General features: G+C 45.7%; 1 protein-coding gene across 1 annotated transcript in view; it reads right to left on the bottom strand.

The window, feature by feature from the left end:
* The window catches only part of GATA4 (GATA binding protein 4), an 80,408-nt gene extending 68,827 nt beyond the window's left edge, over positions 1 to 11,581 (bottom strand). The window contains exon 1 of the mRNA XM_058720848.1: positions 11,418 to 11,581. The gene's annotated coding sequence lies outside the window, so the exon portion shown is untranslated. The remainder of the gene's footprint in view (positions 1 to 11,417) is intronic.
* Positions 11,582 to 12,572: the final 991 nt, after the last annotated feature.

Below are 12,572 nucleotides of genomic sequence, written 5' to 3'. Positions count from 1 at the left end.
GACTGAATGAATAAATCTAGAAACTGAATCTGGAGTTCTGTATAAGAAATTTCCTATTTTTGAAATGCAATAATTTGCCCAAATTTCTTTCTCTTTTCACACTTCAGGAAACCTCAGTCACAGCCACATTGTAAAAGTATGGCTTTGTAAACCACTTTATTTTCACTGTTTTGATCTCATATGTGGGGGGGGGGCTCTTAAAGTGCTATTTGCTTCACTTTATAGCTTGCACCTTGGAGAGGCTGGTTGATAAATGAGAGATGAATAATTCCTTATTGCTACTTATCTGCTAAATCTATAAACTAGTGTCAGCATTTACTCAGTTGGGTTTAAAGCTATGTCTGGTATACTTATTAACTTGCTTAAAATAAGCCATAAAAATGGGCTTGGTAGGCAGTTTTTTAAACTAATTTTTAAAAATCACATTGGTCATTTTCCACTAACTCATGAGATGACCTTTGGCAAATCACTTAACCTCCTTGGGACTCACCTGGAGAAGGAAGATGGTGGGCGGGGGGTGCTAGATCAGCTCTAAGAGCTTTGCTGGTCTTAGAGCCCTTGATTCTATGATTTTCAAAAGAGGAAATTAAGGGATCCTGATAATACCTATTAGAGCAATTACAAATCAGTTCGTATAGACTATCTCATGAATCCTTGGCATATCCCTGGTGGGCGGGGAAGGCAGCACTTGGTAGTTAGAGCAGGGCATTCTGAGTTGTATTCTGTTACTTATTAGTGGTGTGACCTTTGGCAATGCAACACTTCTGAGTCTCAGTTTCCTCATCTATAAAACGGGCACAATACTCCAGTAATACACTGATTACTCCAAAGAGCAATAAAATGTGAAGATCAAATGTGACATACATGTGAAAGCACTTTGATAAATGTTATTCATTGGCCCCAATTTAGAGATGAGAGGACCATTCAAGGTACCGTTTAGTTAATCAGTTTGTAGCAGAGCCAAGAGAAGGATTGTTTGACCTCTCTTGTTCTATTTGGATTACATATTGAAATTTATTTAAAAATTATATAAATAGATTATATAATCTTTATACAAAGATTATATAAAGATTGAGTGTTCAAAAGAAACCTGTGCCTGATGAGAAATTTCTGGGAATGCTAAATGACATATTGATAAGAAAATCAGTTAATATCTTACTGGCCCACAAACCTAGGAACTCCCAGCTAATAGAAAATAAAGCATTTTCCGAAGCCTTTGAAAATATGCACCCTTTCCAGCTCTGGTTCTCCTTGTGTCTCAGACCCCTTGCTTTGGGGTTCACCCTGGCCATGTGAAAAGTACTTACGGTCTGCCCAAGGCTTTGGGTTTAATTCCCTAGAGAGATGTGTGCAGAGAAAGCAGTTGTTGCTGAGAATTGTTGTTGTAAAGATGTCAGCAAAAGTGTCTGGAACACAGCCCTGTGAGAATTATTCTTCAAGACAGCACTCCCACCATATCTGTACGGTGCAGGGGGCTAGCAAATGTGGCCTGACGATAAATATGTTGCTTGACTGGGTCCTGCTTACCTTGTAGTGGAGAAGGTCAGAGATGAACAGTCAACAAAACTGTAATTCTACAAAAACTAAAATTCTGTGGTTCTACCAAAATTCTATTCATATTTCCTACTGCCAAACAGTCAACCAACCAACCAACCAACCAACCAACCAACCAAATAGACAAAGGCTGACCTCAAAGTTAAAAAAAAAAAAAGTATAGAGCACAGAGAAAGAGAATAAGAGTGGTATTGTAAGTCTATACTTCCTACGGTACTCAGACTACAAGTTTTCATTTGCTAAATGTTTATTTGCTAATTAACAATGATGAAACTGATCTTTAGTTTGATGTTACTTTTACCTTCTCATGACCAAATGTGTTACATTAAGTTAAAAATTTCAGTGCAAAGGTTTTTGAAGCTTCCTTAAGTTTTAACGTTTTTTTTTTTTTTTAAGATTTTATCTTGGGGTGCCTGGGTGGCTCAGTCGGTTAAGCAGCCGACTTCAGCTCAGGTCATGATTTCGCCATCTGTGAGTTCGAGCCCCGCGTCGGGCTCTGTGCTGACAGCTCAGAGCCTGGAGCCTGTTTCAGATTCTGTGTCTCCCTCTCTCTGACCCTCCCCCGTTCATGCTCTGTCTCTCTCTGTCTCAAAAATAAATAAACATTAAAAAAAAATTTTAAGATTTTATCTTTAAGTAATCTCTGTATCCAATGTGGGGCTCGAACTTACAACTTGGAGTTCAAGCATCACATGCTCCAGCCACAGAGCCAGCCAGGCTCCTCAAGCCTCCTTAATTTTATGGTGGGATTTTGTTTCTTTTTGTTACCATTCTCTCCCTCACCCCATCTCACACCTGCTTATAAAGGGGGAGGAAGCAACCTTCATCTTTATAAACTGCTACTTATTTATGTACAAATTAAAATGATTTCCGTTTCAATAATGGCACCTGACATTCATTAATACTTGTCTTGTAATTCATTTGATCTTCAGTCCCATTCTTAGTGATTAACTTTCTTGCTTTCACAAAGGTCTTTTCTTTTGAACACGCTCTCCAACTTTTGGGCCACCACTAAATGTCTGTCTTCCCTCCCCTGTCCAAGCTCTCCTCCTCTTCTCCCTAGTCTGAATAATCAGCTTTTATTTGCAGCTGGACCAGCACCTGGCCTTACATTCCAGCACATCCTTCTGTCAGCAAAGGGAGTTTTGAGAAGAGGAAAAGTTACAAGAACTTAGACTTGTTTTCAATTTCAGAAACACTCAAGGTTACAAGTGAAATTCTGAGACAACTGTGAAAACATTTTCGAAAGGGACATGAGGGGACCTCTTTGTGGAAAACTCACTCCCACCAATTGTAAATGTATTTAGCCAGGAATCAAGAGTCCAGGGCTATTCTTGGAGTTTTAGGAAGTCTAAAGCTGAATTCTCTAAAATGGATAAGCTTTTATCAGAAGCACAATAGTCATGAAATCTTAGGAAGAAACAGATCTTGGATCTGGTCAATCTTTCCCACCCCTCTCAAAACATCTCATTTTCTAATTTCAAAGAGACAGGAACTCCTTGTAGTTCATTTGGAAAATACAGGAAAGTATATCAAGAAAAAGAAAATCTGTCCTAATCACACCACCCAGAAAGAAACCCTGAGAACATTAGTGTTCTCCCTTCCCCAAACTCTCCCCAACAGTTTCACACTGAATAGAGTGCTTTTGCAATTTACTTTTTATTTTTTAAAAATATGAGACATTTCTAGGTCATTAAATATTTCAAGGAAACAATATGATGGCTACATACATTGCACTGTTTATGTACATAAATTCTTACTGTTCAGAGTTCATGTTATTTTCTACTTTTCACTGTTATAAATAGAAGTTTGATGTGTCCTTGTCAAATTGACATAAATTTTGGTAAGTAAAGCACCTTGTAAACCTCTGACTATTTCCTTGGGGTAAATTTCTATTACTGGAAAAAGTGAGTCAAAGAATATGAACACTAGTAGGGTTTTGCATCCATACTGCAACGTTGCTTTCTAGAATTTTTGCATCCAAAATTCCTACTACCACCAGCAGCACTCAATTTTGGGTAAGATAACTTAAAAATAGATCTGACAAAGTGTCAGGTAAATTTCCATCCCTTATTAGGGAAATTTAATTTCTGGAGCCACAGGTAAGAAACAAAACAAAATGCCAAATGAAACCAAGGGGAACATTGATGCCAAACTGAATGAATCACACTTTGGAGATTATTTCAGGGACTGGTGAGAGGTCCTGTCTGTCCTCTAAAGTTTGTAACCACTTCAAAATATAAGAAACTGAAGCACAAAAATGTTAAGAAAGTTTCCCAAAATAACATAGCCAGTAAGTAGTACAGATGGGATTCAAATCATATTATTATCACATTGGAGTCCAAACTCTTACCACTGACCAAATTTGAATGTAGTATCTCGGCAAATCTAAAGTCTCCAGAATGTTCTTTGTCATGAGTTCCACTGCCCAGAAGTTGCCTTTTGTAGCTTTTAAGGTTTTAACCAGTAAATGAGAATAATCTCAGATTATCTATGAAGGGAAGATTTATCTGTGAAGAAGGTGACACTCACTATTAAGAAGCACATTCATACATCTTATTTCTAGGATATGCCAGAAATAGAAGAGAAATAACTTGCCTGAGGTCATCCAGTTTGTGGGGAGTTGCATTGGGACTAGAATCCAAGCTCTTGTGATTCTTTGGCTACTGCCTGTAGTGTTTCCTCTGCCAGCAAATATCCTCTGTGGGCAAATGAGGATTGACTAAGACCCATAGAGCCTTAAAGTTTCACAGGGGTTCCTGTCCAGCACCCGGGATCTCCCTTTCCAAGAGAAGTCTGAAGGGGAAGTGACACAGCTGGGTTGGTGGGGATATTGTGGGTCACAGCAGCATAAGGGACTTAGCACCCTGAGCTTAGGTATGGGCAAGCAGAGGTGGTCTTCTCCCAGGGAAAGACCTGCCAGTCCTATGAGCCACACTCAAGTGGAAAGCTTAGGCAGGAGCGATTGTCACTGCACCAGTAGAGGGTAGAGACTGTTGCTGGCCTTCTGGGGAGGGGATTCCTGCACTGAATGGAAGGCTGAACCAGATAACCTCTGGGCCCTTCTAGCTCCCGACGTCTCTGATTTGTATGTGTTGGAGTAAAGAAGTGAGCAGTCACGGGACTGGAATAGTTGATTTAGGGTCCCACCCCGGTCACCAGTGAAGTTCTCATCTTGGGCAAATAATTTAACCTGTCAGTACAAGGCACAATGCCTGGTGCAGAGAAAAGCTTTGTAAATGTTTGCTGAATGAATGACCGAAAGAATGGTGGATGGATTTAAGCCTCCCAAGTCCCAAGGAATATTGGTGATTATTGGATTCTTACAGTGCCCTTTGACTGGTGTAGAGTTTGAATGAGATAATGTAAAAATATTCTGAACTTCTTAAAAGGAAACGTGATCTGCCAAACCCAAAGGGATTCTAGTTCGTCCTTACACTGACAATGGGTAGAGTTATAATTTACCAGCATCAGTAAGCATATTGTTCAGTGGTCAGTTTTGAGTCCACACAAAACTCTCTATTTCATTAATCCCTCCTGTCGCCGATGGGTTAGCTCAAAGCCTCCCAGAACCGGGTGGGGCAGCCAGACCGCATCCCTCCCTCCACCCCCGCCCCGGATAAATGCTGAGGTCTAATGGATTGTTCATGCTGCTGTCCAGATTAGATAGCAAGCCCCTCCGTTATCGTGGCTGGAGCAAACCCGGGCGGCCACTCTGGTGAGAGCTTTCTAAGGCAGCCCCGAGAAACCTGGGGAATCTAGAAGGCAAGGGAGAGCAGAGAGCTGCTAACAAATCCTGGGGCCCCAAGGCTGTTTCCACATAGCGCCTCTTCTCAGAACTTGCTCTGGACCCTAAATCCTTCACTCCCTCCCCCTATAGCATTTAAGTGACTACTGAAGTGGCCGGTAGTTACTATTTGCTGAATTCTAGGGAGCAGTTCTAAGACAGTAACTCATAGATTCTTCTTGTCAACTTCTGAGAAGCTGGAAACACTTTGACGATAACACCCTCCCTCCCCTTAATACCAGAGAGATGCTTTTGCACAGCGACTGCTGCATGAGACCAGGAAGGCTGTACCTTTCTTAATTTTTGTTGTCCTTGCATCATTGCAGAGGAAACATAGCTGACTTTCTCACCTCCCTTCCTAATTCTCCATGGTCAAGTTTTTACCTGTTAATTATCCTGTTTGTTAAGGAAAAGTTTCTTTAGAGTTTTCTTTAAGTTCCTTAAATAAACCTTAAGGATTTTTTCCCCTACAAGTGATTTTTTTTTGTCTCCAGTCATTATCTAAAAGCAAAAAAGGATCTACTATTTATCAACACTATTATAAAAAAGTAAGAATTTCATGTATGCTCTAACAACAAATTCTACATAAAACAATGATAAATGCTCAAAATCATTATTTATCTACAAGGAGAGACTAATTGTTCTATCATTATTATGATAGAAGTACTGTGATATAACAGAAAGCAAATAAAGTCTTAGCTGGTGAACAAGGAAAAGTTATCTATTTATACCATATCAATTTCCTGTTAAATCTTGCAGTTAGTGAAAAGCCATAATAAATGGTGTGGCAGGACAAATCATCTGGCTCAGTAGGAAATGTTTCTACAACATTAAAAAAAAAAAAACAACAAAAAACCCTGCATCATGTTTTGTAGTGAATCAATCTTGGTAGAGTTCCACTTAGCCACTGGAAAATGACTTTATAGTATGCTATTTATTTAGAGGTGGAAATTCAAGAAATTTCGTAAGGACAAACGGCACAGCTACTGTGTAGATTAATATCCAGACATTAAAATAATTCACCAACAGAAGGCTTCTGATTCACCCAAGGAGACATCTTTATCCAGTAAGTTCTGCATGCAAGTGGTACACCCAAATTAATAAAAACGAATTTTTCACGAGGGGGAAGGGTCTATGGTTGGGATGAGAAAAGATCAAGCCAGACACAGGGAAATTTTAAATGTGGGACGTGTGTCTGGAAGCATCCTGCGGTCACTAAGATCAGCCTGGTCTGCAGCCGCCAAGGACCGGGCAAATAGAAAGACACGCAGTTAAAAAAGAAGAGCACGTTTTATAGATAAAGAACAAAGTAAGGGGGAAAGATTTTGATTAAGCAAGAAAAGGAAACTCAGGAATTGAATTAGAGGGAGGGGAACGAGAATCAGAGAGGGAGGTGGGGATGGGTGGGGATGAACGAAGGAAAGGAGAAAACAGGGAAAGCTAAGACAATACTAAACGAATAAAGAAAATCCCTAAGACCGGTGGGTAGGGTGGATGAGGGAGAAACGACACATCACGGCATCTAAGAAAAAGCAGCAGCCATTCCAAACTCCGCCCTGCCAAACACCGACCCGGTAAAAGCCGCGCCCGGCGCCTGGACACCGGCCCCCTGGGGCGGGCATCTGTGCGCAGGATTGCCACTACTGACCCTGGGTTTAGCGAAAAGTGATTTGGGAAAGGTCTGCCAGGAGTCTTTTCTAGGCTCAGAAGGAGGGGCGCTGAGGAACTGTCGAGTCTGCGGCCAAGAAATAATAAAAAGGCAGTGCCCTTCCCCAGAACTTCAGCTTGCCCAGGCCTGGGAATCCGGTGGCCTCTCCACAAGTCCCAGGTCCCGAAGCTTCGAGAAATCTCTGCTTCCGGCCTCCGCGCCGGCAGGAACTGTGCGTGAAATATTAAGGCTCTTTGAACGCGGCTGAGGGAGACTCTGAACTCTGCGTCCGTAGCCACCAAGCCCGCGAGCCAGATCCGGGTGCCATCCAGGTCCCTTAGGAACCCTCCAAACCCGGCCAAGGAAAGGATTGAACCAGTGCTTTGCGGACTGGAGTCGGGTTCGCTGCGCCCTCGACTAGGATGGGAAGGAGGTGTCTATCTCAGGGGGATGTTGAAATGCGGAACAGCCTAACTGGGGGTGGGTGTGTGCATGTAAAAATACACGTTTTGATGAAACTCCTACTGTAATTCTTGGCCTGTTTAGGGACCTTACGTGGGCGTTAGAGACTGGAACGACAGCGGAAGGACGCGGCTTCGCTCCCCTAGTCGCTGCCCAGACCGTGAGGGCAGCGGCGTTGGGGCGAGCGGGTCCAGGGTCGCGCCAGCCCCTGCCCTTGGAACGGCGCGCGCAGGCGGATCTCCTCGGCTCCCGGGTCCATCTGTGCGTTGAGCATTCCCGGGGTCTGAGCTCCCCAAGCTCAGATCTGGGAGAGGGCGATCCGGGACGCGTTCTGAGCAGCACCAGGCCCCGGCACGAGGTCACACGACTGACCGCGACCTGGACTCTGCTGTCTGCGGCCTGGGCTTTCTCGCCCATTACCCCCGCTCGGGAGGCTGGGGGCCGCCGGAGCGACACCCGTGTGAGGTTATCTGGCCTATGTGGCGCCCTAATGGTTGAATGCGTCCAAACCAACCTAACCTCAGCCTCGCCAGGAATAGAAACGATAAGAGGGGGTTCCGCTGCAAAGTGGCCAAGAACTCAAGCGGTCTAGTTGTTTCTTTGCAAAGATCCGCTGGTCTAGAAGGTGTGGTCGCGCGCTCGGGGTTTCCTCCCGGCCTCCTGTTGCTGCAGGAGCCGTCTCCACCACCACCGCTTCGTTTTCCCACCTGGCCACTCGGACTGTGTACGAGCGGCTCTCCCAGAGGGACCAGGGACTCGGGACGTTAACCCACCCTACGGGAGAGCAGTGTCCCTTCGGGTTTCCATTGCCCGGGTTTCCGCGAGGGCTGCGTGCTTCTCACAGGGCTTGCTCCCGGGAAGATCGCTCCTGATGAGGAGTTGTTTGGCAAAGGGTTCGAGCCCCTTTGCGGTGCACCCAGGCGATGTAACTTTGGGCAGAGTAACTGCTCCCAACCTTTCTTCCCGTCATGTAAGGTGTGGGAGAAACAACACCTCGATGTGAAGTGAATTTGTAAACTTTTAAGCTCCACCCAAAAGGGATTAATATTGATCACTAATTAAAACGGTCTTCTTCCTCCCCCCCCCCCACCCCCTTTAGGGGCATTTCTCTGCCTCTTTGAGGGGTCCCTGAGGCTTTATTGAGTGTTCCCATTATTTGGGAATCTCCATCGCCCCTTCCTCCCTTAAATAAAAAAAAATTACTTTTCGTTTCCTTCACCAAACTCTCCACGGGGTTAGGACTGTTCGCCCCAGACTCGTCCCACTAAGGCCTCCCCGGAGACACTTTTAAGGTCGTCGCTATTCTCGTTGGGCCGCGCCACGGGGACCCCACCCAGTCCGCCTGGCCGGCTCCCTTTCCCCGGCTGCGCGCCCGCACTGAGACCCAGGGTTCCGGCCCCGCGCGCTCGTCACTGGCGCCCAGATTTGGAACTCAGCCGTCCTCGGTTCCTTTTCATTTTTCCGGCAACCTTAAGCCTGCTCCCTTTTCTCTCCTGTCCCTTCCTACCCTCCGCCAGAGCCTGACGCCACTTGGTTTATTGACCTTAGATCTGCTACGCGGCTTTATCAGGCCCCGCGGAGCCTGCCGCGGGGCACGTTCCCCCCCCCCCCCCCCCCCGCCTCGCCCCCCAGTGGCGCGGTGGGAGCCCTTTTTAAGCTTCTCTAGAAACCTCTCATTCGGTCCCCATCCCGACTCAGCTCCCAGAACCTACAGAAACATCGCCCCAATTCCCGTGATCATGGAGAGAACCGAGGCATGGCCTTCAGGGCCACGAATATTTGCCTGTGTCGCCCCTTTATCTAGATAAGGTAGGTGAAAGTGCCCGCCTCCCCCCTCGCAATTATTCGGATAATTGTCTCGAATCTCCACTTGGTGCTGTGTTTAGACAGTTGGAGATTGATCGTTTGAATTTATTCAGTGTCTGCGCTGCCCCAGCCCTCAACGCCGTCTTCTCTACTGTCCCCAGCCTTAACACATCTCTGGACTTACACATGCAAACTGTAACTTTACGTCCTATAAATCACTTGGCAAATATAACTAGGCATTAGAAAGTCATTTGAAATGGATATTTTATTGGGCTTGAGAAATAGAGCAGGGATAAAGAGCAACTTATTCCCATTTCCTCAATACCAACCTCACAAAACTGTCTAAACGTCCCACCCCCGCCCCTTGAACTCGTCAATGAAAAATCACTTTCACAAACTCTTTAGAAGAAAGAGGAAATGTCTACATCACTAAAAATGAACTCCAATGTATTCTGTAAAAAAAAAAACAAACAAAAAAAAACACAACTTCATAAATTGGGACTTTCAAATATCTTTTTACTCTAGGCCCATTTATCCAAATAAGACTAACAGAGACAAAACACTTAATCACTACTACTAATAAAAGAGCCAAGCCAGTTTTGTGATGATAGGTTGTGGGATTCTAGCAGACTTTCACAGTCATGCTTCCCCTCATTTCACATATTGGCACTTCCTTAATCCTGCCCAGCTAAAAGCCTTCCAGTTTCCCTCCATCTTGGTGAATCCGCAGGAGAGTGAGTGTGTGGGGACTCGGGGAAATGAGGAGGGCCAAGGCAAGCTGGAGCTGGGCAGGGGGAAAATAAAGTTTGAGACAGCTTTTGAATTTATCCTTGAGGAAGCCAGCAAGGCTTTGGGAGAGGGAAGCATACACCAAGGAACAATTTTCCATTCTCTGTTTTGCAGAACTGATATTTGTAGTAAGTGCACAGACACCAAGAGACTGCACTAAATCCTACCCGATTCCAAAAAAGGGCTCACCCAGTCCTCCCTAAGGCTGCAAGGTTAAAATATGCCCTTGTCTGTTTTCAACCTTTGGGCAAGGGGAGGAACTCAGACAAACCGGCTGCCTTCAAACTCTCCCAGAGCCTTAGCTGTTAAGTAATGCTTCACTCTGGACTCAGGATCTTCTCACTTTCCACCTGTGTTTTCTCAAAGCTGCCCCTCTTTCTTCACCTGTGTCCCTCCTTTTGGACTCGGCTCTTTTCTCAGCTACAAATAAGATTCAAAGCTCATTTGCCCAAACTCAGGATTTATAGAAAGGGGAGGTCATTTTATCTTGTATGCAAAAGCATATGCAACCAAGCTCTTCAAAGCACACAGTGGGCTTGGGGAAGAAAACCACAATCATTACAGTGCACCTGCAAAACCCACCTCCACTCCTCCTTCCCATCACATGTCTGGCTCCAGAATAAATGAAAAATTAAACCCTACACCTAGCCTGGCTGACCCTTGGCCTGTAAATAGGCAAAGAAAAGTATCAGATCCCGAGGGCCCTGAGGCCTATTCGCTAATTCACTAATGAAGCCATAGGAAACACGGCTGAGACTTTCTGGCCTGAGAGCCTACCCGGCTGGTCTGACAGGGGTCAGGAAGGGTTTTCCTGAGCTTTCTCAAGGGGTTCTCAAGACTGAGCATCAGCAGCGTGGACCCAGGGGAAAGGCATGGATCTGTGTTGGAGCGAGCAAAGACAAGCGGGCCCAGGGGCACCTGGTCAGATCCGTTTGCATTTTTGTGTGGTATGTATTTATTTACTTTTTACTGAGAGACTGACCATCCCCACCAATTTCTGATTGTTGGAGTAGGAGGTTGAACCCGGAAATAGAGACACTACACGCTACCAAGTTGGGAGAAAGGGAAACAGAGAGAAAATGTAGCACAGGGAAGAAGTGGGAAAGGAAGCCTTGTATCTGCGGTTTGGTCTGTCAAGAATCTCATCCTTTCTTCCCGTCCTCAAAGGTCTGAGAGCCTCTTGCCCATCCTCACTGGCAGGTCTTCTCCCTGCCCCTATCCCCGCACCTCCCCTCTGCCCACAGCCTGAGAGAGCTCACTCGGCCTTCTCTTCCTTCCGCCCTGCTGCTCCTGGCCTTCCTGGCCTCCCAGCTCCCTGCCTCTCTCTCTTCCCGGGTGGAGGGTCCCCAGGAAGGCCAGGAAAGGACTCACCCTCGGTGGGAGCGGTGTCCCTGCAGCTCCTTGAGGCTGGTGTGAGGCAGTCTCTCAGGAACGGTCGGTCTCCGTCCCTCCCTCAGTCTCAGGGATTCCAGGCTATTCTCAGCGGGGTGGGAGGGAGGCGTTGTGAGCCGAGTCTCCCAGCTCCCTCAGAGCTCCCAGCTTTCCCCTCAGAATTAGATAACAGGAAAAATAGATAAGAGAAGTGGTTCATTAATTCAGCAAGCCTTTTTTTTTTTTTTTTTCGGTATGTGTACAAGTGGAAGGAAACCCTGTTAGGGAATGAAGCCCTAGTTGGACGTTTTTTTAATAAGTCAGTGTTCACAAGGTTCCAGAGATGCTTCCGGAAGGTCACTCAGAAGGACTGAGACCTACAGGAAACAAACTTAAGGAGTCACCATTTGTGGGGGAAAAATGCTGACTTCACAGCATGAGACTTCTTCACCCCAAGTCTCTCTCAGAGGCTAGTCCAGCCTTTGGTGGTGCTTGCCTAGGTGACATCGTCCTCTGAGGGCAGAAATAACAATAACAGCAGCACTGCTCTTCCAGTAGGCAATAAAAAATAACACTTGCTCATGTAGTATTTCCTGGGCTCCTCACAACAGGAGCAGCAGGCAGCTTCTAAAACAGTATGAGATCCTTGAGCTTGGAGAGGTTAGAAACGTGCTGGTGGCCCAGTCACACAGCCTGGAAAAGGATAGAGCCCATGTTGGATTCTAGATGAATTGCTCTCTAATGTAGCAGTAAAGAAATCAGTGAATTCTTAGGATTGGAAGATACCTCAGAATTCCAATCTCTTACCCAAAGCAGGAATCTCCATGAGGTGATTAGCTGTACTCTGTTTGAATACTCCTGCTATGGGGAGCTCATCACTCTACAGTGCATGGAGGTACAGCTCTACTGGCCACCATACTTCCCTGCCCCACAAATGACCCAAGATTGCAGGGCTGTGCCAGGCACACGGGAAGCAACAGGGAGCTGCGGCCGCGGCCTGATTGGAGTCATCAGGCGAACGAGCTGCATGGAATTCTTTCCTCTCAGGCCCGGCCTTATTTAGGGCGAGTCTCCTCTGTGGAATCAGCATCTCCCAGAGGCGGTTCTTAATAATAAGAAGAACAACAATACCTTTATACTTTAACATAGTTCCCG

Source organism: Neofelis nebulosa, chromosome 3 (genome assembly GCF_028018385.1).
Source record: "Neofelis nebulosa isolate mNeoNeb1 chromosome 3, mNeoNeb1.pri, whole genome shotgun sequence".
Lineage (NCBI taxonomy): Eukaryota > Metazoa > Chordata > Mammalia > Carnivora > Felidae > Neofelis > Neofelis nebulosa.
This window is presented reverse-complemented; position numbering and strand designations above follow the sequence as displayed.